This window comes from Mercenaria mercenaria, chromosome 14 (genome assembly GCF_021730395.1).
Source record: "Mercenaria mercenaria strain notata chromosome 14, MADL_Memer_1, whole genome shotgun sequence".
In the NCBI taxonomy this organism is placed as follows: domain Eukaryota; kingdom Metazoa; phylum Mollusca; class Bivalvia; order Venerida; family Veneridae; genus Mercenaria; species Mercenaria mercenaria.
The window spans coordinates 36,099,013-36,126,086 of record NC_069374.1 but is presented as its reverse complement, the minus strand read 5'-3'; the positions used below and the strand labels follow the sequence as shown (position 1 = coordinate 36,126,086).

General features: G+C 34.2%; 1 protein-coding gene and 1 long non-coding RNA gene across 2 annotated transcripts in view; one reads left to right on the top strand and one right to left on the bottom strand.

The window, feature by feature from the left end:
* LOC123527264 (uncharacterized) overlaps positions 1-27,074 on the top strand; it is a 312,126-nt gene that overhangs the window by 170,140 nt on the left and 114,912 nt on the right. The gene's annotated exons all lie outside the window — the stretch shown is intronic.
* LOC128548445 (uncharacterized) lies at positions 11,622-20,738 on the bottom strand. Its single transcript, XR_008367048.1, has 3 exons — positions 19,337-20,738; positions 15,121-15,206; positions 11,622-13,918 (listed from the first exon to the last, which is right to left on the bottom strand). It is a non-coding gene; the product is annotated as an uncharacterized LOC128548445 (long non-coding RNA).

Genomic DNA, 27,074 nt, shown 5'->3' with positions numbered 1-27,074 from the left:
TAATCATTATGCCAATAGTTGAGGACAAGGTTATATATTATGTCGACTAATTAACCACGTTAGGAACGCATTATCGTCCCATGATCACACGGATGTACGCATTTATTACATTGGTATCTGTAAAACTGGCGCACAAGGTAATCTGATATTGTATGTCACGAATGAGTATCAGTAATTAACTGCAAGAACCACATCTAAAAGTATACATTTGGTAGTCTATTCACTGTTATATACCAAACAGAGAGAGGGTTGAGGGTGTTTTCCCAACCAATTAAAACTATTATACTTAATCTAATCAAATGTCAAACAGTCATATTATATTCAGTTAAACTTCTTCCTTAAAGTTTGTAAATTGCATTTGCCGAAAGGATTAATTCTATTTCTATGAGTTTTCATATTTCTAAAATAACGGTCGTTTTGTTCCATTTCAATAAAGTTGTTTCAGTTAGATGTCTTTGATTCTTCGAGATGTACGCTCAAGAACTTCAAAATGCCCTATCTATGCATTTGGAAAATCGGATCAATGAATATTTTTGTAATGTTCAGATTGATGTCAAACGAAAAACGGAGGCATAAAATTCATATAATCACATGTTGCGAAGGAATGTTATAGATATATTTGGAGACACTCTACAGCTAAAACAGACAGTTAACAATTAGAACAAGAAATGTCTTTAAAAAAAAAAAAACGGCGTAGAGGTAATAATGTTTGGCGCATGAAAAATTCAGAATTAAACAGGATGTACAGACAGAAAATATTTGGATATGCATATACGAACACATTATTCATTTGCAAATAATTCAATTATGCAGCAAATTTAAATGATCAAGGGGTATCCTTTCAGTGATAGAAGGTCAAAATGATTTGACGTCCTGGGCTGATTCTGAAAAAAATTTCGTGTTGGGTCAGAATCTCCCATAAGTAACCCACTAGCACAATATGTCGACCAGCGTACAATTAGTTGGACTGGAAAAGGCTAAAGCAGTTGACATGAAAATAAAACCCTAGCTTTTTAATCACTAGTATGGACCTCCATAACTCTACTTGATTAAGTTCTCGGCTTAAAAAACTTAAAGCAAAAAAATCAAACATTTGCAGATTGAGATACCTTCAATAATGTTGAAATCTTTTTGATTTGGGTAAAGTAATAGGTAAATACTTACATAATATATGATGGAATAGTGATTTTTAAATTTCATTTGCACATTGTTGTTGTTTGCATAGTCATTATTTTCATGAAATTTAAAAATTTTCAGCGGAACTACTGGCCTCCATTGGTGTTGTTATTGTTTTTGTCTGCACTTGCCAGAGCGAGCCTCCAGTAGGGAAATACCCCTGGTGTCAAATTATGTAGGGAATAACTCTGTTTCGTGAAATACTAACAAAGAATAGTTACATTTTCTGCTTAATTTTCACGAAGAACATGAAGTTGCCGTGTGTGCGAAACCGCGTACAGTCCGACACCGGGTACACTGACTCTACAGTTACAATCAGCCACAACTCATTCATCCATAAGCGAGGTACGCAACGGGGGAAGACGTTTACTTTCGATTTCTCTAGCGGTGATAAATTACTAAAAACTTTAAATTAGAATATATCTTTTTAGTTTAGGGTAACAAAAACTACTAAATATGTTCCATTTAATATGTACCTTCTGATAATCAATGTCATTTAAGACTTAATAAATGGTGTGTCTTCTCAGCGCGCACCTGTTCCGTGTCCCGATTACTACTGACTCTAGGTCAAAACCCATGTTATTCAGCTAACGCCGAAAAACTATTTGTTTCATAGCAATCAAGTAGTTGATAAAATCCTCACTTAGAAGTATTCTTGCTCATGCACAAATGACGAATTGTTAGTGTACGGGTCTGTTGTAGCATACAATTAGATAAAATATCTAGTGTCATAACAGTTTCAATATCATCATGCGCAAACATGCTACAGTAAGAAATGGTTTAACTTCTCATACGATATTGCAGGCATTTATTTTAAGAATTTAAGAATTGTAATGTGGTCCTGACAGAGTACTCACATATATAACATTCGTATCGAATTTAAGGACAGCCTTATAAAAGGTCACTAGATAAATAACCATTCTGTTACATCTGTAAATAGACACATAAAAGACAAAGTAAATGGCTGTTAATCAGTTTTTATTGGGGTTTTCGTTCTTTTTATTACAACAACTGTCGTGGTCGTGATTCCCTTCTTAAAAAGAAGACCGTAAGCTACTACAGTTAATCTATATTCAAACTAGATCGAAGTGGTATATACCGCGGACCGTTGTATTGCAAATTAAGATCTGCTTTCTTATGAAATTCCGATCAAATGTTACCTATTCTGAACTCCTGTACGTTTCATTCACAGCTGTAATGTCATTGTGGTATACATTTGTATATCGGAGAAAATGTATACGGATACCTTAATGTATGATTTCACTAATCATTCGGCCAAATTATACCCTTTTTCGTGGCTCTATATGTGCTAATCCAATTAAATTAGAACGTCATATGCACAGCGACTAGCAATAAAAACGTAAGCTATCTCTTACAATAAGCATCTCTTTTTAACTCCAGTGTCATTGCCAAACCAGATATCAGCTAAAGTATTTGCACACTTATCTTTTTCTTTTGATTATAATATTAAGAACAGTAGCATATTAGATGACAATAAAAATGTAAAAACAATCATTTGGGCGCGTAGAACGCCAGCAACATTATGATAGTAGACTCGGTTTGATTGGGTTTATAAGAAATAACCGGCTATCAGTCTGAGAGTAAAAATGAAGGAAACACCATGACCGAAAAAAGACGAGAAAATATAAGAACACTGAATTCAAGTACGGGGTGGCATTTCATAGCTGCGACACGACACTTTAAGACTGTTGTAATAATTAATATAATTCTTGAAATAATCCTTCAAAAGAATAAAACTCAAAAAGCAACATAGCAAACTCGATAATCTGATTCTGTTCTTGAGAAGCAATGAAATCAGATGTTTATTTGACATTAATGCATGCTTTTTTTCTGTTATTTATCAGGTATATATAAATATAAATTTATATGACTGTAACAGATGTTACCAGTACAAATATTGAAAGGAACAATACAAATACTACAATTGTTTATTGCGGTTTGGCTGTATACAAGTATAGATTAAATATGAATTATTGTTAATGACTGACATTAATTTTGAGCGGCAACAGTATGAGTAATGTTTAAATGATTAAACAAAGTCTTTTGTAAACATTATTTTCACTGTCCCGTGTTTTTGGAACACGGTGGGGGTAAGAGTGAGGTTGGGTGTTTTAGCCACTGACCGTACCAAGGCGGTGCCTCACTGTGTTCCTTTATTTGATCGTTTTGTTCTCGTGTTTGCTTTGTATGCAAGTGTGTGTGTAGTAGTGTGCACGTCTGCGTGCTGTGGGTTTCGTTTTGGGGAGGCTACGTGTTTGGAACACGGCATTCCCTGTTTGATTTTTGCCCTGTTTCTTTACCACAATACTGTTTAAGAAGTCAAGGAATGTAGTATAACCAGCAGGTTAATCGATTGTACAGTTATCCTTAAATGAATCTTACCTTTCTGTTTGAGAATATCTAAACTCAATAAACAATAGATGATAAAATGGGTCTCCGTGGCCGAGAAGTTAAGGTTGTTTGTTGCTTTGCATTATTTGCCTTGTAACCTGTTATTTGAGAAGTATTTACAAAACTGCTACAAAGATGACCTATTTCTTTGTATATAAATACCTTTTTTAAACAATCAGTATGTTTTGTGCATGTTTTGTATTTCAGGTATGTGCACAATGTACACGTTCTTGTTGTTGTACATGTATCCCGTTCTCTGTTTGGCAAAAACCCATGCCTGTCAGTCGTAATCACCCGTTTCATATACCACAAGCTTTTACGTAATATTATCCTATAAACCTTTTCTACATCTGCAAATGCATTACTTTAGGCTACGTTGGGGAGATTGATTAACTTTGAAATGATAAAATGGTAAGCTTTTATAAGTTTGAGTAGCCTTTAAATCTATCATTGCTTACACTAAAGTCGGTGACATGGGTAAGATATCTTTAGATTTTCTTGTTGTTGAAAGATATAACGGACAGACATCCCAAATTAAGAGTCCAAATTATCTATTAATTATAGAAAAAATGATCGAACATTAGAAAACGTTATAGTCCGTTTTTACAGTGAGACATGTGGTGGTCTTGTAAACACGTAAATGGGTCCTTGCGTGTATCAGTGCTATACACTTGGCACGTTAAAGAACCAGGCTGTCTATTCGCAACGAGCTAGGCTAAGTTAGCCGGACAAACCTGTATCTGATTTCAGATCTCTCTGTCGTGCGGGGCTTTGTCTCATTCTGTCCCTCACTCTGTCCCTCTGGTCAGATCGCTCTGTGATCGCGCCTTTGAACGTGAAATTGATCATGAAAAGGTCGCTATATAAATCTGGTATAGTGATAATAATAATAATAATAATAATAATAAATTACATAGATTCTATTTTCCTTGTCAAAGTGCAGAAGAGGAAACTTCTCTTTCGGGAAATCAATTATTATGATGGTTTTTCCCTACCACTATTCCATCAAAAGGCCCGGTGAACGAAGATATATAACAGTGTTAGAACATACTAAACATCTTAAGTTTCAATGTGGCCTTCTGTCAAATTAATACAACAGTTCAACACACAAAAATAGATAAAAACTGATTATCTAATTATAATTAAAAGACAGAATTTAAGTGATAAACATTTAAATACAACATTCACTCTTGACAAACACTCCATTTAATTAGAAAAAAATATGTTTACTTGTATATCAATCATAAAAAAGAAAGAAAAAAAGTCAATTCACTCAGATAAACATTCACTCACACAAAAAAATGAATAAATAGCAATGGCAGAAAGAAAAGTTTCAGCTTATTTAGATCCTAATAGATATTTTTTATATTTGTTTTTGAAAGTGAATCCACATATATTCTGTGGAATGATATTCCATACTTCAGCACTATTATAGCCAAATGACCTTTTCATATAATTTTTGCGATATTTAGTTATTGAAATATCATTATGTACAACTGATCTAAGACCATAAATTTCATTGCTGGAAAATGTTAAAATACCAGATATGTAAGATGGTACAACAGTTTTTGTAGTTTTACATATCATTACTCCAGTATGGTATTTGCATCGTTCAGAAAATTCCATCCATCCGAGTTTTTTTAACATTTCAGACTTACTTGTCTGCAGTTCTTTATTCAAAACAATTCTAGCAACTCTTCCTTGGAGTGCAAAAATCTCATTTAATGAACCTTTACTACCTGTATACCCAACTGTACAGCAGTAATCTAAAACAGACAAAATATATGCATTGTAGAATAATTTTTTCATATCCTCTGTTAAAATATAAACAATCCTCTTCAATAGTGCAATTTTTTAGTTATCTTTTAAACATACTTTATCTATTTGTATATCCCACGAGAGTGTATTGTGGATATAAATTCCTACAACTTCTTGAACTTTTACATTTTCTATGACAGATCCACCAATAGTTAAGTTCAAATTGCTGCAACTGCGTTGCTTGTGTTTTGTCAAATTAGCATACATTTTGTTTTTGATGGATGTAACAGCATGTTGTTTGAAAAACACCATTTTTCGATTTTTTTTAAGTTTTCTTGCAGTTTAATTTCAACAATTTTCATATCATAATCAGATTCATATATTGTCGAGTCGTCAGAGTATAGATCAATATTACCTTCGTTTGTTGATAATGCTATGTCATTGATATAAAGTAAAAATAACAGGGGACCGAGAATTGACCCTTGTGGAACGCCGGAAGTAACGGTCATTTGTTCGGATCTGAAGTTACCAACTTTGATCAACTGTTTCCTGTTAGATAAATACGACTGGAATAATTTAATTGTACTATCTGTACATTTATACAACCTTAGTTTATATAATAAAATAGTGTGATCAGCAAGGTCAAATGTTTTCCTTAAGTCAAGAAATACAGCACCTATATATTTTCCAGAATCTACGTCTTTTAACATTTAGGCATCTATTAATCGCATAAGAGCTGTATGGCATGAATGATTGGGTCTAAATCCTCACACATTTTCGTGTATGATATTAGACTTGTTTTTAAAATATTGTATTTGAATTTGTATATATCTTTCAAATATTTTAGATATTGTCGGTAAAATTGAGATAGGGCGATAGTTGTTTGGATCTTCTTTGTTTTCTTGTTTAAATACTGGAACAACAAATGTCTCTTTTAAAGAATCTGGGAACGTACATGTGTCGATACTCTTGTTTATCAAAAATGCAATTGCAGACTTGATATTGTCACCACAATCTTTAAGTATATTAGGGCCAATGTCGTCTAATCCCGTTGATTTATTTGTATCTAATTTGCCTATCGGTGCAATACTAAATATGTTAAATTTCAATTTGTTGTCGAGATACTTTTCCAAAGTTAAAAAATTGCTTGTTACAAATTCTGTCTTTTTAACGATATTTGATATATTAATGAAATGATTGTTCAGTGTATTTAATATATTTGAAGGTTCATCAATAATTTTCATTGATAACCAGTTTCTTCCATATTGTAATTTGATATATTTCTTATATTTTTCCACAAACAGCTTGGATTTTTAGCTCACCTGTCACAAAGTGACAAGGTGAGCTTTTGTGATCGCGCGGTGTCCGTCGTCCGTCGTCCGTCCGTCCGTCCGTAAACTTTTGCTTGTGACCACTCTAGAGCTCACATTTTTCATGGGATCTTTATGAAAGTTGGTCAGAATGTTCATCTTGATGATATCTAGGTCAAGTTCGAAACTGGGTCACGTGCCTCAAAAACTAGGTCAGTAGGTCTAAAAATAGAAAAACCTTGTGACCTCTCTAGAGGCCATAATTTTCAATGGATCTTCATGAAAATTGGTCAGAATGTTCATCTTGATGATATCTAGGTCAAGTTCGAAACTGGGTCACGTGCGGTCAAAAACTAGGTCAGTAGGTCTAAAAATAGAAAAACCTTGTGACCTCTCTAGAGGCCATATATTTCACAAGACCTTCATGAAAGTTGGTCAGAACGTTCACCTTGATGGTATCTAGGTCAAGTTCGAAACTGGGTCACATGCCTTCAAAAACTAGGTCAGTAGGTCAAATAATAGAAAAACCTTGTGACCTCTCTAAAGGCCATATTTTTCATGGGATCTGTATGAAAGTTGGTCTGAATGTTCATCTTGATGATTTCTAGGTCAAGTTCGAAACTGGGTCACGTGCCATCAAAAACTAGGTCAGTAGGTCTAAAAATAGAAAAACCTTGTGACCTTTCTAGAGGCCATATATTTCACAAGATCTTCATGAAAATTGGTCAGAACGTTCACCTTAATGATATCTAGGTCAAGTTCGAAACTGGGTCACGTGCCATCAAAAACTAGGTCAGTAGGTCTAAAAATAGAAAAACCTTTTGACCTTTCTAGAGGCCATATATTTCACAAGATCTTCATGAAAATTGGTCAGAACGTTCACCTTGATGATATCTAGGTCAAGTTTGAAACTGGGTCACGTGCCATCAAAAACTAGGTCAGTAGGTCAAATAATAGAAAAACATTGTGACCTCTCTAAAGGCCATATTTTTCATGGGATCTGTGTGAAAGTTGGTCTGAATGGTCATCCTGATGATATCTAGGTCAAGTTCGAAACTGGGTCACGTGCGGTCAAAAACTAGGTCAGTAGGTCTAAAAATAGAAAAACCTTGTGACCTCTCTAGAGGCCACATATTTCATGAAATCTTCATGAAAATTTGTCATTATGTTCACCTTGATGATATCTAAGTCAAGTTCGAAAGTGGGTCACGTGCCGTCAAAAACTAGGTCAGTAGGTCAAATAATAGAGAAACCTTGTGACCTAACTAGAGGCCATATTTTCCATGGGATCTGTATGAAAGTTGGTCTGAATGTTCATCTTGATGATATCTAGGTCTAATTTGAAAGTGGGTCACGTGCCGTCAAAAACTAGGTCAGTAGGTCAAATAATAGAAAAACATTGTGACCTCTCTAAAGGCCATATTTTTCAATGGATCTTCATGAAAGTTGGTCTGAATGTTCATCTTGATGATATCTAGGTCAAATTCGAAACAGGGTCATGTGCGGTCAAAAACTAGGTCAGTAGGTCTAAAAATAGAAAAACCTTGTGACCTCTCTAGAGGCGATACTTGTGAATGGATATTCATAAAAATTGGTCAGAATGTTCACCTTGATGATATCTAAGTCAAGTTCGAAAGTGGGTCACATGCCTTCAAAAAGTAGGTCAGTAGGTCAAATAATGAAAAAACGTTGTGACCTCTCTAAAGGCCATATTTTTCATGGGATCTGTATGAAAGTTGGTCTGAATGTTTATCTTGATGATATCTAGGTCAAGTTTGAGACTGGGTCAACTGCGATCAAAAACTAGGTCAGTAGGTCTTGAAATAGAAAAACCTTGTGACCTCTCTAGAGGCCATACCCTTGAATGGATCTTAATGAAAATTGGTCAGAATGTTCACCTTGATGATATCTAGGTCAAGTTTGAAACTGGGTCACGTGCCTTAAAAAACTAGGTCAGTAGGTCAAATAATAGAAAAACCTTGTGACTTCTCTAGACACCATATTTTTCAATGGATCTTCATGAAAATTGGTCAGAATTTTTATCTTTATAATATCTAGGTCAAGTTCAAAACTGGGTCACATGAGCTCAAAAACTAGGTCACTATGTCAAATAATAGAAAAAACGATGTCATACTCAAAACTGGATCATGTGGGAAGAGGTGAGCGATTCAGGACCATCATGGTCCTCTTGTTATTAACTTTTATTGCAATGTTAGATATATTCTTTTTACTTTTCTTTATCATGGATGAAATTTTGTTTCGCAAAATCTTGTATTCATCAGTTTTTTTATCCTTATGTAGCTTATCCCGTATAATAATTGCTTTTTTATTATCTTCTGTAAACCACGAAGGTTGAATGTCGCGTTTTACCCTTTTCGTTTTCATAGGTGCATGTTTTATCAGGATGTTTTTTAAAATAGAAAAAAAGAAAATGCAATGATTTATTTGGGTCAGAGAATGTTTCTATTGAAACGGTGAAATGGTACAGCTGATAACTCTTCCCAACGAAAACTGGCTTCATCAAAAAATTTGAAAGACCTGTACGTTTATTGTATTGTGACTATCTTGATTTTCATTAGTGTGTTTCATCGATCTCGTGAAACATATTGGGTAATGATCACTGATATTGTAGTTTGGCACCAATATTTCACTTACATATTCACACCGCATAGTATATATATATGATCAATAATTGTAGAACTTAGTTTTATTACTCGTGTTGGGATTTTAATAAGCTGATTAAAACCGAATTTCATCATTACATCCTGCCTTTTTTATTTGTGAATTTTTCATACTTATTTTTCAGCAAGAAATTAATGTTGAAGTCTCCGAGGATATGCGCTTCTAATTTTAGCAGGTCGAGTTTTTCAAGTTGAGTTTTAAATAAATCTATCCACGCCTGATTTACATCTGGTGGTCTGTATACGAATTTCACTAGAAATGGTTTAGATTTGGCATAATTTACTTGAATGCAGATTGACTCAATATCGTCATGTTCTAGGTCATACCGCTGTGTGTACGGAATTTTGTTTGCTAGGTATACTAAAATTCCACCTTCCTTTTCATTCGGTCTGTCTTTTCTCTCAAACGAGAAATTATTGATATCTAAATATTGGTTTTCGACGTTTTCTTTGAGAAATGTTTCACACAGTCCAAAAACATCACTTTAATTTGGTAAACTTAAAAGATACTTAATTTCATCAATATTAGGAAGAACATGTTGAATATACAGTTGAAAATATATCGCCATTTGCGTCTTTAGCTTAATACACTTGAGAATCATTATTTATATATTGCTTCTACTTTTTATTTGCATTTTTGTATAGTTTTATTATCATTTTTGTTATTATTATTAGTATGATTATTATTATTATTGTTATTATTATTTACGGATGATGGTTCCAGCAATGAAACATAATGACACTTACATATTATATCATCAAAATCACTGCATAAAGTTTGTAACGACAACAAATGTTTCCATCATCAAAAGGCCTGGAGTATTTGTCTTTGCTGTCCTATGTTCTCATAAAGTCCCTTCTATGTCATTTTAAACTTAGATACTTTATTTTAATATCAACCGTTAAGACGTTTTTAAATATCTCAACAGAGTTTTTATTCATCTTCTTTTATTTCTTAACTTCAAAGCTTCCCGGACAGGAAACATAACTTCCCAATTGGAAAACATAGATATATATTTTACATTAAGATGCATTCAGTCGGAATTATGATCCCTTTCCCACTCAGAACATGAAATCGTTTTTTTTTTTTTTTAAATGTTTTGGTTCAGGTCCGTATGAAAGTTTTTGATGCATGCTTTTGTAAAAAATCGTTTTGGACCAGTTTAATTTTAAGCAACATAACATTTAAAATAAGAAAGGCATGTATACGAGTATATATTTCGTATTTGTCAGAAAAAAAGTGTTGAAGCATCTGGAAATATTATTTTGTGTAGCAGTTATCAGGCAGGGCGTTGTTAAGTGTGTTTTACTAATAGTTTTTCTGCAAATGTTCTCTAAGAAAGACAAGAAATTCCATATAAATTTATATACAATGAGCTTCCCGATCGGGAAGTTAAGTTTCCAGTTCGTTCAATATTGAAATTAAGTAATTTCATTGTTAAAAAAAAGTTAAATTTGGATATCTAAAATCAGTTGAATGGTAGAAATTGAGACATGTTTCTCAAGTTTAAAATGGTGTATTTCGTTTAATTACACCATGCCTATTCTTATGCCCGGGTCCTTTGAATGAAACAAGTCAAAAAGGGATGATTCTACTTCCCGAATGGGAAGCAAGTTACTATATTTAGTATCAAGTTTCCCGTTCAGGAAGTAGGGAAAAAATCCTTGCTTGACTTCCCGAACGGGAAGTTTCCCCTACAGAAATGGCTGGAAATACTTCATTGCTGCCAGAAAATAATAAATACATTTCATATACAAATACCTTTTGCCAAACCATTACTATGTACATGTTTATCGTTTTGATTAATGCCATTTAATAAGCAGTAAATGCGAACGTGCAATAAACAGTTTATAGAATGTTGATATGTACGCTTTCTGTGGAATACAGTAATATGAAATAAGGCACTGCCTCAATCGGAAATCGATCAGACTTCAACTCATCCCTTTAACATTTAAAAAAACTGTCTACTAGGGTGTTTAATAACAGGCAAATTGTTGAGAAGCACAATGACAGACTTAAGGTGATCACAACAGCTCACACTGTGCTCAGGTGAGCTAAAAGTCATACAAACTTAAAAGTTACTAGATTGCAACTCACTGTTAACAAGACTTAACAGACACACATTAACAATCTATTTGCACCACGGCAGGTTAAGAGCTCAGTCTAGGGAGACATATTAGCCTTCTTGTGCAGGCTTGGTTTTTTCTATTTGTGTTAATTGTAATTCTGAAATTACTCGTAAAACAAATCCTAATTTTGCTTTTATATAAACATCACAAAGACTTGCATTACACTTTATTTATTGAATAAACTGTTCACATGTTTAAGTTTTATCTGTATACACATTTATAATGATCACATAATTTGTTTTATCCATACATGAAATATAGCTGAACTGTGAATAACAACTTTTAATAACAGTACTGGATGCTTTTGTCAGGCTTTGAAATAAGTATTGTCAAAATAAAGAAAATGTGACTTGCTGTAATCTGTATTCTAAAATGTACAATTTCTCTTACAACAAGAACAAATAAACAAGAGGGCCATGATGGCCCTGTATCGCTCACCTGGCATATTGACATAAAGATCATCAAGATCAACATTCTGACCAAGTTACATTAAGATATGATCATAAATGTAGCCTCTAAAGAGTTAACTAGCTTTTCCTTTGATTTGACTTGGTGACCTAGTTTTTGACCCCACACGACCCAGATTCAAACTTGACTGAAAGATCATCAAGATTAACATTCTGATTAAGTTTCATGAAGATGCAGTCATAAATGTGGCCTCTGGAGTGTTAACAAGCTGTTCCTTTGATTTGACCTAGCGACCTAGTCTTTAATCCCACCTGACCTAGATTTAACTTGGCCTATAGATCATCAAGATTAAAATTCTGACAAAGTTTCATTAAGATATGGTCATAAATGTGGCCACTACAGTGTTAACAAGCTTTTCCTTTGATTTGACCTGGTTACATGTACCTAGTTTTTGACCCTAGACGACCCAATATCAAACTTGTCCAATATTTTATTGAGGGTAACATTTTGACCAAGTTTCATTAAGATTGGACCAAAATTGTGACCTCTAGAGTGTTAACAAGCTTTTCCCTTGATTTGACCTGGTGACCTAGTTTTTGACCCCACTTGACCCAGATTTGAATCTGATCTATGGATCATTAATATTAACATTCTGACCAAGTTTCATGAAGATATAGTCTTAAATGTGACCTCTACAGTGTTAACAAGCTTTTCCTTTGATTTGACTTGGTGACCTAGTTTTTGATTCAAGATGACCCAACATCAAATGTGTCCAAGATTTTATTAAGGGTAACATTCTGACCAAGCGTCATAAAGATTAAGTCAAAATTGTGACCTATAGAGTGTTAACAGTCAAATTGTTGATGACGGACGGACACAGGGCGATCACAAAAGCTCACCTTGAGCACTTTGTGCTCAGGTGAGCTAAATGCTAGAGTTGTCACAGAAGTGACGAATTATACCCCCACAATATGGCCTTATCAAAGAACTAAGCCAATAACAAAGCAGCATTTTCTTGAGCTATTACCTAATGACCTCAAATTCAATCTCCATAGTTTCATGATCGTCCGCCCAAGTGTTCTCAAGTTGTTGTATTGAAAAGGTTTAAATGTTCCGGGTCATCCTGACCTTTGGAACTCTAAATCAATACAGGTAATCTGCTGGTCAAGACCAACCTCGCATGATGATGAACAATTGTGCCAAGTTACATCAAAATCCCTCTATGCATCAAAAAGAAATGCTCCAGACAAAGTCATTCTTGTATCTGACTTTTGACCTCTAAGTGTGACCTTGACCTTAGACCTGGTTTTTCCGCATGACACTCCGTCTCATGGTGGTGAACATTTGTGCCAAGTTACATCAAAGTCCCTCCATGCGTGAAGAAAAAATGCTCCAGACAAAGTTGTCATTCATGTATCCTTTGACCTCTAAGTGTGACCTTGACCTTAGACCTAGGGATCTTGTTCTTGCGCATGACACTCCATCTCATGATGGTGAACAATTGTGCCAAGTTACATCAAAATCCCTCCATGCATGAAGAAGAAATGCTCCGGACAAAGTCATTTTTGAATTTGACCTTTGACCTGTAAGTGTGATCTTGACCTTTGAGATAGGAACCTGGGGCTTGCGCATGACACTCTGTCTCACTGAGGTTAACATTCATACCATATATAAACAAGATTGCTCCATGCATGTCCAAATTATGGTCCGGACAAACAAATCCGGACGGACGCACGCACGCAACACCGAATAGACATTTGGACAACTATGTCTTCGCTTCCGCAAGCGGGCTCGACAATAACAAAACCAATGTGATAATCACATTATCTCTTAAAGTAACAGAGCTTAGTCAAACACTGCTGTTCTCAAAATATATTTAGTTTCTAAATAAATCCTAAATTCCTATCCTTAAAAGTTTTTTTTTTATTAAAGTTCCCTTGTTCTTCTGTCTTTTTATATTTTCTGGTGTTTCTTTCTTGCTTTTCAAGTATACTGGATTTGTTGACCTTCCATTTTGTAGCTGCCTTCTATCAAGAAGTGAACCTGTAAAACAGAAATCAAATATTGTAAATTGATAAAAAGAGACCCCAACCAACTTTCATAAAGATCCCATGAAAAATGTGACCTGTAGAGTGGTCACAAGCAAAAGTTTACTGACACACGGATGGACGACAGATGCCGCGCTATCACAAAAGCTCACCTTGTCAGTTTGTGACAGGTGAGCTAAAAAATCAATATCTGAGAACCGCTTCCTGCGGTAACACTAAAATGTAAATAAAATTTAACCATTTGTTTATGTGATTTTTGGGAAATCTTACCTTGCATTTTGGGATGTTGGGGAAAAAATGCAGTATTTTTGGATTGGGAAGTGGCCAAATATAGGCCTCTGTCATATAAGGATGAAAAGCCATGCCGGCTAACAATTTCTGACAAGAAATCATTTTCAAAGTTTTTCTTTTTGTTGAATTCTATATGGAATTAAATTCTTTGGGTAATTTTGAAAGAGGACCACCCCATGATCATTCTGTGAAGTTTGGTGTAAATCTGCCCAGTGGTTCTGAAGAAGATTTTTACAAATTGTTGGCACATGACGGACATCAACTCATGTTGTAACCATGTGACAGGTGATCGAGCTAATAATTGTTTAAATTTGCATACATGTATTAAATTTTATGGATTTGTCCAGAAATGTTTTATCATCAAGAAAATAAAATGGAGTCTTTACTAAGGTCTAAAAAAAAATTTGTTTCCGGTAACATGCTAAAAAAAATTAGGGTAGGTAGGTCGGAAAAACTTTTTCTTTTGGATTTTTTAAAATTATTTTTAGGGAGACATTTTGGAAATCATTTTTGTGTCAAAAAATGAATACAAATAGGGGGGTTATGCCTCTAGAGCATCAGTAAGTTGATTTATAACATCACTGTCCATGTTTAAAGCATAAAAAGTGCAGTTTTGCAACTTTTTGTCAAAAAGTTGAAAAAAATGTTCTCAAAGACAAAGGCGGACGGACCGTCCATTTAGGGCCGGGCCAAAAATTTATGGTAGGTCAGGATACAGGAAACAGACAATTTTTTTTACGCCTAATGTTCCTTGGTATTTGATTCTATGCACTGACTCAATCGCAAAAATCTGTTTACACAAATACTAATTTGTATACAGTATATCATGCCTTTTGAATGATTGAAACTGCTTCCCATGGTGCACAGCTGCAACTATATAATAAAGAAACTAAAAGATAGAAATACCTTATGAGCCGCAAGCAAGTGGTTTCAGTCTGTCAACAAGCACTTTGGAGCAGTACAACAATACTCTGTATAATAGACCAAGACGCCTGAAAATAGTGAAAGGTGAGCAAATTAAGAAAACATGGACAACCAGCTGTTTTGAAATTTCAAAGGTCTAAGAGCTAACATCCTTTTTGCAGTTTATCAATTTTCATGCCAATAAGATGACCCCAATTATATCATTGGCATGGCGGGAGAAATTTGTTAAATAAAACTTTTTTTAATGAAAATAAAACAGTAGCAAATTTTGTCAAAATGTATAATGAAACGAAGTAAATGCGGTTAAAAATTTCAGTTTTGAAAAAAGAAAAGTCACGTATGAGTAGGTTTGTTTACACGACTGACCAGCCAGAACAGCCAAACATTCATAGCTGTCAAGGCTCCACAAAGGCCACGAGTGTGATCGGAGTTCGAAGGGAAGGTTTCCTAGTGAGGGTCTGGAGGGCGATGATCCTTAAAAGCCGGAAACGCCCTCACATAGAAAATTTAGACTTTTAACACGCAATAGATCTGGTTTTGAATAGTCTCCCTCCATGTTTACTTTTTGTGATGTATAATCATGCGGTAGAAATAACATGTTGCACCGGTGAATGTAAAAGCTGTATTATACGGTATAAAAACACTTTGTCAACGTCACCTTGCATGTTTGATTCAATAATTTTCTACGAAAAAAACAATTGATTGCTTTATTTCTTTAACATGCGTGTGACCTTGAATAGTAGGCGTGTGAGCGTGATCTAAGGCCGAAATGCGTGTGGCACACGCACAATGCGTGTGTCTTGACTGGTATGAACATTACTTTAACCCAGTGAATTCCAGGTATCTTTTTGACTTGGTGGTCTATGACCTTCACTTTGCTCGGTATCATGAAAAGGCAAAAACAGACTGGTAAAGCACTAGAAGAATCTGTTCTGCCTTCCTCAGTTTAGTATGAACACAGGAGCTGACAAAATGCTACAATTGTTTATTGGTATCTGACGGTCATGATTCATAAACGTATAAATTTAAATGTATTTGAGTATGTGTGCAGTGTACAAAATTCTGATTTCAACTAACCATGCTGGCAACCAGATAGAAAATTTCCAAGCCTGACACCAATTTCACATGCCCGAACTTAAAGCTGAATTTTGAACCATAAAACAACTGGTCTAGCTCATACCTCAAATACTTCATCATACTGTTTGGGACATGCTCGACTGGGATTCCTAGGAGAACAGGAACTGAATGCATCGGACCAAAAAGTAATGTGAGCGGCTTCAGTTTGCATTTGCAGAGCTCAAATTTAACTTTTTTGACCAACGTACTGCAAATTTTAGCATGTAGCTTTTTTTTCTTGTTGCTTAATCTGAAATCTACTTGCAAATTTAGACTTTCAATTAAGAATGTTAGAATATCCTAAAAAATCATGCTAGAACATCAATATATTGTTTGCACGGTTTTCCTTGGTGTACAATTTTGTGCGTTATAACTCAAAATGACCTTCAAAGTAATTCGGAACGCATCATTGACTACTGGCTGAAACTACGGCAAGGCAAATTTTCGTACCTAATATTATAAATAGCGATTCAACTGTATACATGTACGAATATGTAAGATAGCCTGCGTTCTAGATTTAATAATAAGATAGACCTCTACATTTCTTTATAATCAGTAATCCATTCAACAAAAAATGGCTAACCAAAAAAGATGTTGTGTTTTCTGTTATCCTCAAATGAAAGCGAATCTACAAAACATTAACAAAAACCGCAACAATTTTGACTATTATTTGTATTTACAAAATAAATTGTGTGAAATTTTTATCTTAACTTGCATTCCATGAAATTGACTTGCATTTAGCGAGTCCAAAATTTGATTTGTGAAAGTAATTACATCTTCTGCATGATTGTGGTTCTGACTAACTCTTAACTCTTGCATTTATGGAACAGTTTGAATTCAATTCCTTCATAATTCTGACCAACTAATCGAGCATGCTTCAGAACTCCAGATAAGGGCTGTATTTTTGTAATTACGAACTTGTTAGGATCAGATATGACTTTATTTTAAAATGTGGATGTATCAATAGGAATTTATTTTAAAATGTGGTTGTATCAGTACGACATGTAAACAGTATTACATATTCCAAAGAAAGATCGAGCCGAATTGCATGTCTGCGCCAAGATGCGCTTATCAACGCTATCTCGACTGTTGACAATTTGCACGGTGTCAAATGAGTGTGGAATATACGAAACAAACAAATAATGTAATGCATTAACACATAATTTTTTGGACTTCAAAAATTATGCGTCATAAAAATCTGAAAAGGGGAAATAATTCTACCAAAACTGAAGGCAACCAAGTTATTTTTTATTTTAATTTGTGTCATAACTCATATGAACAGATGAACCAAGTTTGAAAGAAATATCTTTACTATTTTTCAAAAAATGTTAGTTTTTATGTCGAAAGCTCGATCGGGCAATGTTACTGGGTCAGCCTGTTTAAAATCTATATTTTTTTCTATAAGCCGATCTGATTCCCTATAATGCTATATTTAGGTCGAGCACAGCTTATCAGCAGAATCATAAGCTCAGCTTAATTCCTGTGTATACATGCAGTGGGGTGTCAGACGTTTCACCCCCAAGACTGTTCCTCCCAAAGAGCTATAAAAATAAATAGATTGGCAACTTGAAAGGCATATAGAGCAAATCTTGCCAACCTCCCGTGACAAAAAAACAAGATCTCGTTTACCGAAAGTGGCACTTTCTCCACGCGCCATTTTGTATGCGAAAGCAATTATTCATCGGTAAAATAATTATCACCGTATGACCACGCTTCTTTTGATTGCAAAAAAAACGTGTACTTCGTGTCTTAAGACCATTCAAATTAAACTAATTTTGTTTTAGAAGCTAACATGTATTTTAAATGTAGTTTTAAAGGTACAAATTGTAACTCCATGCTCGCCGATGTTTGTTTTTAGTAAGATAACACCGAATCACGCTCTGACACGTGCTCACGCGAGATTACAGCCAGTTGCCATTTTGTGTATTTTATACTTCTTTGTTCCTCCCAAGACTTTTCACCCCCAATTTGGTGAAATGTCTAGGGGAGGAAAAGTCTTGGGGGTGAAACGTCTGGAATTCCATGCAGTGAGCCTTAAGAAATAATAATCTAAAAGGCCCATTTCAAATTGGTGAATAAATAAAAGGCAGTGGCTAGAGAACCGGAATCGGTTCCCTAGACTGCGAACTTATTCGTCCGGAACCGGTTCTCTAAGTAAAATACCATGCATAGGCTAGGGAACCGGAATTTTATTTCTATGCACAATGCTGCCGAAATCTACTTTGTTTCTTGGTAAGTGTCATGCATATTATTATCTTAATTAATTTTACCATGCCCTTGCATTTATCTGCGTTTACTATCTCTAAAAGTGTACTCGCCGGATTTATACCGTGTCTGTCGTATTGGAATTATATAAACTAGTACGAATGAATGCGTGAAAACTACTACTAGTTTTTAAATGTTAGTAAATTTTGTACTATGTTTAAATTATTTAAATATAAACTAATATTGGTTTGTATTTGCGTCATTACATGTTTATAGATGAACAAATTAATTTAATTGCCCTTAAAACGTCATACAGATTCTTTGAGGTTTGTAAGACCTCGGTATTTAACATTCAAAGATACGTAATTATATAATACTAATTAACAGAAATTACTTAATTTGTTTTAATCGTTTCTTTTATTGTCTTATACCTTTTAAGTTTAAATTTCAAGTTTATTTCGGGTCCAGTGTCGACGATTACTAGTTTATTTTATCATTCCAATATGGCGGACAGTATATGCGGCGAGTACACTTCTGGAGACACAGTAAACACAAATAAATAAAAGAGCATAGCTTGATGAAATAGTAAAATTAATTAACTTATTAAGATAAGAACATGCACATGACACTTACCAAAAGAAACAAAGTAAATTTCGACAGTTTTATGCATAGAAATAAAATTCCGGTTCCCTAGCCTATGCACGGTACTTTGGCTAGAGAACCGGTTCCGGACGAATAAGTTCACAGTCTAGGGAACCGATTCCGGTTCTCTAGCCACTGCCTAAATAAAAACGTAAAAAATACGGAATTTCTATGATTTTTATGGGTGGGGTGTTTGTTTACATTATTATTATACAATGGAAAGTTAGTTACTCACGTTTCTAAAAATGTTAACAGGTCCAACCATGCACATGCTGTAATGGAGTGCCGTCCATATTCTATATAAAAGTAAAATAATTCCATTAATCAGTCATGCCTGCAAGTAAAATCACGGATTTCTTAATTTTAAAAATTCAATATAGGCTTAGTAACAAAGAAGTTCAAAGAAACTAAAGTACCGGAAAGGAATTAAATACGATCTGAAAAGCGACACAAAGGTGAATCTATTCTCTCATTCCCCGAGCTGAAGAACTCGTTGGAGAATGTTTTTGTTTCCTCAAATTTTCAAAAAGTCGGCGCCAGTGTAACGTGTATCCACTCTCACTCTAAATATGAAAATGTTCAAAATGTCGCCGTTTAAAAATGCTACTCAGTATTGAATAAAGCATGTTTGTATCACAATTTATATCAGTGTAGTCACGTTACCGGCTGATTAGCTTCTGACGCAACAAAATTAACAGCTTACTTTGAATATTCTTTCGGCGAAGAATCGAGTCGTAGACATCTTATTGTGCGGATATTGCGTTTCGCCTACTGATCTGACGGACGCTTATTAACATTAACGAAGACCGTGATATCCCGAATTTCATCGGGGTCGTCGCACGCCCATGGTCTAAACCGGAACTCCATATTTTTTTATTTGGATAGTATGTGTGGTTTGGATACCCTCGTATGTTACCGTAGTGGGATTCGATCCCGATTTTCGTCGCTTCGCGACGAAAATCGGTAAGATCGATTCCCTATTAACGCATTGCAGAAGACAGAGAAACATTCTCATCGCGGTACTATCGTCCATTTTGTGGATTGGATTCGACTTTCACAATGAATACCGTGTATGAAACCGTTCTAAAAAGTTCCAAAATAGCCAAGATTTGCCCTTTCTAACGACTTCATAACTTTGTAACCTCGCCGTATAATAAATATTTGTCATATGGACATGGATATGGAGTAGTGATAACATGCATGTCATATGCAGACAAAGCGCAATGCTGGAAAATCTGATTATATTGTATATGGTAGCTAGTATCCTTTGGATGATAGAAGATATTTATAACACAGCGCTGTAAATCCTTGTTAAACAAATGGCATATAGTTTAGTCGAGATATGTACTGTGCAATATCGTTTAAAATACCGGTAAAATATAAAACAACAACACTTTACTATTAGTGCACCATTAGTCTTACACAAGTATATATTCAAATCATACAGCAGATAAATACAAAAAAGAAGATGAGCATGTTCACATAACATTCTTAAGGTATTTTGAATGCATCGTGCTGCCAACTGAAAATATGATGTTAAATATGTCACTGATGTTTACACATACATTCAATGATGAACCATGAGCTACATTAAATATGATTAGAATTACCTTCTACATATACAAGGTCTACATACACGTCAAAATGCATGTGTTTTGTTATCGCTCTCGGTTAATTATGATGCCCGTCAATTTTGTAACAGGTAATCTATTAATCTAAATCCAGTAATAAATCATATTCTTGTAAAGTTTGTTAATCCGAATAAATCAGATACTGCCATTTACAATATATGTAATTTTACAATGCATTTTGAATTATCTCTATCTCTATTTAGAAATTCATTAATGAATAACGGAAGATATATTACAACGCAATGTCAATCAAAGACTCCCACAGAAACCAACTCAAATACATTACGTTTGCGCGATCAATGTCATCGTGGCCTTTTACAACATTATTAAATGATATTTGATATAAAAATTAAATATTTCATGTCTCACATATCTCATAGTATTTCTGAAAACATATTAATGAAAACCAGTAAATGCAATTTAAGTAGCAATCCTAGAATGTAACTAATATTATATTATTCTTAATATTAACTTCCTAGTGACATATGACTTTGATATAGAGGATTTTGACTTTCATTACAGATATTTACATCATTTAAGTACACAGTATGTCTTTTTTAAGTATGTAAGTTATGATTTACGACAGAAATGATTTTTTTTTTTGCTTTGGGATAGATACTTGACTACGTAACTAACTGTATATATCCTTCTCATTATAGTAACAGATACAAGAGACTGACATAGCAACAATACATTTGCTTAAAGGGAAAGGTAGTGTTGTTTTTATGCTGATTCCGTCTGACAGGTTTTCTTAAATCATTTAAGAAGTGAAAATAAAAAACCAAAATCGGCTCTAAAAAGAGAAAATTATGAGTATTTAATTATTTGAAAAACAAATGGCGGTCATTTTGTTTCAATGGTTACCAAAACAAAATGGCGGATTTGTTAAACTAGATACATATTTGAATTATATTTACTTATATCTGTAAAATTATTTCTCTACTTTTTTCAGCCAACTGAAAGAACCTGCCATGTTTTACATCTTGTACTCAAGAAACATATGAAATTGATCTGTTTAAAAGGATATTTGCTAAATAAATTATTCAGCAGTGTGGAAATGATGTCATAAACACACTAAAGTGGCTGCCTCCATGATAAGCCATTTTCTTGAATTTCAAACTGCCATATCATTTTCAATTCTGTTCGATTTTAAAAATTCTTTCAGCGTTATGAAAAGCTTGCAGATGGCTTTCTTGTCAGGCATTCCTTGCCCTTTAAATATCTTTCAGTTGGTTTTATAAGTAAATATATCTTACGCTAAAGAAACACCGCTCATAGAAATCTACTCGAAGCAAAAGACCAACAAGTATTGTCTCAGTTTAGTTTTGCGGAATACTGACATTATTACAAACTACACTATTTATACCCAGTTTGAGACGCAAATGCATAGTTTTTAAGAGATTAAATATGTAGCAAAGTATTTAACAATCTTAAAGTTAAAAAAATGTATCAATCTCAACGTCCTTTTCTTATGTGGTATTCAATGTTGTAACAGCATTCAGCGATATTTTTTGCTTCGTTGTTTGTTTTATGTTTAGTTCATGTTTTGAATAGTATTTTAGTTAATGGTGGGAAGTTAACCAACTCGGTATTCTTGGATTCTTTACCAGTACTGAACTATTCTCCGCGAATAACTGCCAACTTCTCCACACGAATCAGAATTGTTGTTTTTTCAAATGGTCAACGGAAAACATACTTCTCGCCTGAAGATTGAACATGTTTTGAGCGCTTCGCACCGACTTCCACAATGACCCTCTTCCAAGGTATCTAAAAAAACAAAAAGATATATGTGTACTTTCCTTTTTCTATTTTATTCACAAAAGTATGAATTAAAACAACAGGTTTAAACACGTCAAGTCAAAGTAAGAGTCTGAGTGATATATAATATATAAATTAAACAGTTTCAAACCATCATAATCAACATAATATGTACCTAAAAAACAGGCAGCTTCAGTTAACGTAATTTCGGTTAAAGTAAACTGTTTAATGTTGCAACTCCTATAAATTATCTGTACTACAAAATGCTATATAGGATCTGCATTAATTCAATCAAGTTTTACATAAAACCAAATGTATCCATATTTTGCATATTCTTCACAAAATTAACAAAAAACTTCTAAAAAAGTTATTTCCGGATTTGATAAATTTTCATCGCATTCCTGTAAAAAGTTTATCATCCAAACCAAAGTTCAGTTCTTTTACAAATCAAAGCTCTGAAAGCTTAGAAATTGCTTTATGTATTACATACATCATTAAAACTTAATAGGAATGCTTCCCTGAACAAGTTTTACAAAATTAAGAACATTGCAACACAAATCTATATTAAGAAATGGTTACTTATACAATATCAAAATATGTAACATAATTTATATATCGGCCTTTTCAGTAATAATCTATTCCAGTACCTCAAAAAGTTAGTAAGCAGTATTTCATATACTTAACAAAATAACAAAATATTCTTACCTAAAACATCAAGAAGATATATGTGTCCGTTCCTTTTTTTTTTATTTTATTCACAAAAGTATGAATGAAAACAACAGGTTAAACACGTAAAGTAAGAGCGACCTTACGCAGGAAAGACACATCTTTTACAAAAATGTCGAAAGTGATTTCAACCAATCAAAATTTATGTAGCAAAACGGCTCGAACCTGCGCAGCGAATGAAAATTTCGTCTGATAATGTTTGATGAATGTCGCCCAAGCAGATTATCTATATAATGACAATTGAAACTGATCAGTGAGCCTGAGGCTTGTCATCTTAAACAATAACAGTCTGTACATTGCAACTATTAAAACACTTTGATTTCCTTTAAATGGACACATTTTGTTTAACTAAAGAGCAGTCTATATACTACAATGTTTTTACGTTTTGCCCAATATTATATGATGATTTTAATGCAAGAAATGTTATAGATTAGGCCAAAATGCCATACATAAAATTAAAAGTTACAGACTAGACAAAGATGCCAATTTTGCTTCAATTTGCTGCTAAAAATTGCTTCATAAAAATTGCTGTTTTGACTAACTTTATCCATTTTGTTGTTTCTTACCAGTGAAAAATGTATTTGATATTTTTCACTGTGAAAACATCAAATATATTTCACTTTTGTGTTTCGATGATTCACTGAAAAACATGTAATTACATATTTGTCATTTATATCCATCATGTATCTCTAGTCACCAGGACGATGAACTGCACTGTGGGTGTTTCTTCTTCCATCTGCGGGTTAATTATCTGTAAAAGATACTGGTATTTATTGAATGTTACGTCTATTTCCGTACATATAAAGTGACAAAGTTACAGCAAGTTGATTGGAAATAAGCTGCAAAGACTACGACAAACAATTTGTTTTATAGTATTAGTCAGTACTGTTGTCAGCTGAAATGGCCGGAGTTCAAAGGTTAATAACACTGCCCGAGGCAAAATTAGCCTTTGGTAATTTTGAAAATACTTGGATGTGGACAATTGTAATGGCCTAAAGTCTCCCCCCCACCCACCCCGACGCAACACCACTCCCATCCCTCCCTTTTCTGTATATTCTAAATATAATTTAAATGTAGCAACCCGTCCATAATATTTTTCTGTTACAGCTTCTTTTTGTTGTGGGCCTACTTCGCGACACATGGCTCTATGGCTGTGATTAGGGTGCTCTGTGCTTTCTTGAAATTTACCTTTACCCTCTTTAGTATGTAATACAGATGAATAGGTCTACAGGTTTGACTATATTTCCGTTCATTCCAAATTCACAATGTTGTACACAATAAATAAATGATCAGCTATCAAAGTTGTTCTAAAATCAATTCACCTCCATTCATTTTAAATTTACTACTGAACATGCAGACAGAGAAAAATTCTTTATGCTTTTTGTCGTATGCTACTATAGCTACTACTACTACCACCACTACTACTACTACTACTTCGTTTACTACAACCACTACTTCTACTACTCCTACTACTACTTTTACTACAACAACTACTACTACTGCTGCTGCTGCTACAATACATGTACCTGTTACTGTTACTGCTGCTACTACTACAATTTTTTCCTGATTGCAGGATTGTTCACTTCCAAGAAATTTGACACATCTGCTTAATCTATTTACATTTTATCAATTTTAAATTACTGATGCACAAAACGGACGAAATGGGTTTTATGATGGGCGAGATTTTCAACAAGTAAAGGGTTCGAATCTGATAATGGACAAAATCTTTCATAATGGCTGAATTGTCTCATTATTTCCTACTTTCTAACACGTATTGGCGAAATTTGATTCATATAAACCAAGCATATGAAATCATATTACGTCTGATACATAACATCGCAAAGGCAATCAATAATGCTTCTAACTACTGGAGTCCATGACCACAGCTATTGTTACTGAGAACGGAGAACCAAATTACATATTGTCTCTACTTTGTTTAACGAAGACCTTAATTGTCTAGACAACAGAGGCCATTTATTTGTATTATGATGCGGCCTTAAGTACGTGATGAGACAAGATTACACCCGTTTAGAAACAATAGAAATATGAGCCGTGCCATGGGAAAACCAACATAGTGGGTATGCGACCAGCATGGATCCAGACCAGCCTGCGCATCCGCGCAGTCTGGTCAGGCTCCATGCTGTTCGCTTTTAAAGCCTATTGGAATTGGAGAAACTATTAGCGAACAGCATGGATCCTGACCAGACTGCGCGGATGCGCAGGCTGGTCTGGATCCATGCTGGTCGCATACCCACTATGTTGGTTTTCCCATGGCACGGCTCATATAATCTTACGGCGCAAAAACATAGTGTCACATATTTTGTTTCCTGAAACAAAAAAATAATAATTGTCTAGACGACAAGAATATAATAAGTGATATATAAACTCTTTATGCAAGCGTAAGTCAACTTTTCTCCCGTTTAGGTACAATTTTGTGAAGACTGTACGGAACAGACATTTTAAGACAAAGCTTATTTTGGCAAAAACAATTTTTATGACTTATGATTCAGAAACATTTTCAGTTGCGACAGTTTTTCCTTGTAGTTTGTAATACAAGAAATGCAGCTGGTTACTTTTGAAAACTTAGTTCTTCATACTTTTTAGACATTGAAATTTCTTAACCAATATTACACGCCATAGTTATCCTTCCAAGAAATAGTTATGAAAATCAAAACGTTTTTGCATCATTATTAGATAATTATAGAATCTGTAATACCTACAAATATAACAGAGCATCTAAGACAATTCCAGTAAAAAATGACCGTTCTGTTGCATACATTTTCACAGGTACATTAGTCAACAAATTTACTTTGAAGTAGTAAAATATTTTTCGGGGATAACTTTCATTGTCTTGTAAATTTGTAACATGGTGAGAATTAAGGTAAGAGTAAGGTTACCGGATTAAACTCCTTAAGACTGGCTTTGCAATTGATACCCTCCTGAGGTCTTATGTGTATTTGTTTAATTATTTACTTGGTCTAAATGTTTGTTTTCGTTCATGCACGCATTTATACATACACTGATGAAGGACTTTGGTTTGAAAGACTTTGGCTTTTTTATTGGATCTCTACCCTTCTTGCAACTAAAATAAGTATAATATCCAACAGGAATTAAGACAAGTGCAAAAACATCGTTCTCATTTCAGTTTATCTATGGATGTTTACATAAAAAACATACAATAACAGTAACAATGAAATAAGGGAACTCAGTGAGGAATAGTCGTGCAGCGGTCAGTGGCAAATGTCATTGGCATTTTAAACCGTTTACCGGAACATTGGTTCTCACACATTATTCAACCATATTCCAGCATTATATGTCAGTAAAACAAAATCCAAACCTCCTCCTCTACAGCAGTGTATGTATTGATGAATATCATTGCAAAATGTCTGAGGACAAAACAAAACACATGAAGCAATATAAATGATCTTTCTACGCAGGTCTGACGAATTGACATAATTTTAACACTATTTTAAACTGGCTTACTGCTATATGATAGGCTTCGTAATTTGTTTAAAAAGCAGAAATGAGATGAGTTTGCACGACGGTGTCAAAGGCTTCGATTTTACGTCAGTGTTTGGATGTCACCATTTTAGCGTTTGAATGACAGTCGACTATGTTGGTCGTGCCTTACTGTTTAGATAGCCACGTTAATGCTTCCATTTTGAACATTTGGATGTAAATGTTTTGAATATTGGCGTTTTAGTAGTTAGTCAGCGTTTGGGTAATGCTGAAGCGTTTGGAAGTCGATGTTTTAGTAATGCGTCAGCGTTTGAATGTTAAGTATTTGGTAGTGCTTAAGCGTTTGGATGTCAAAGTTTTTGGTAGTGAGTCAGCGTTTGGATGTAAAGTATCTGGTAG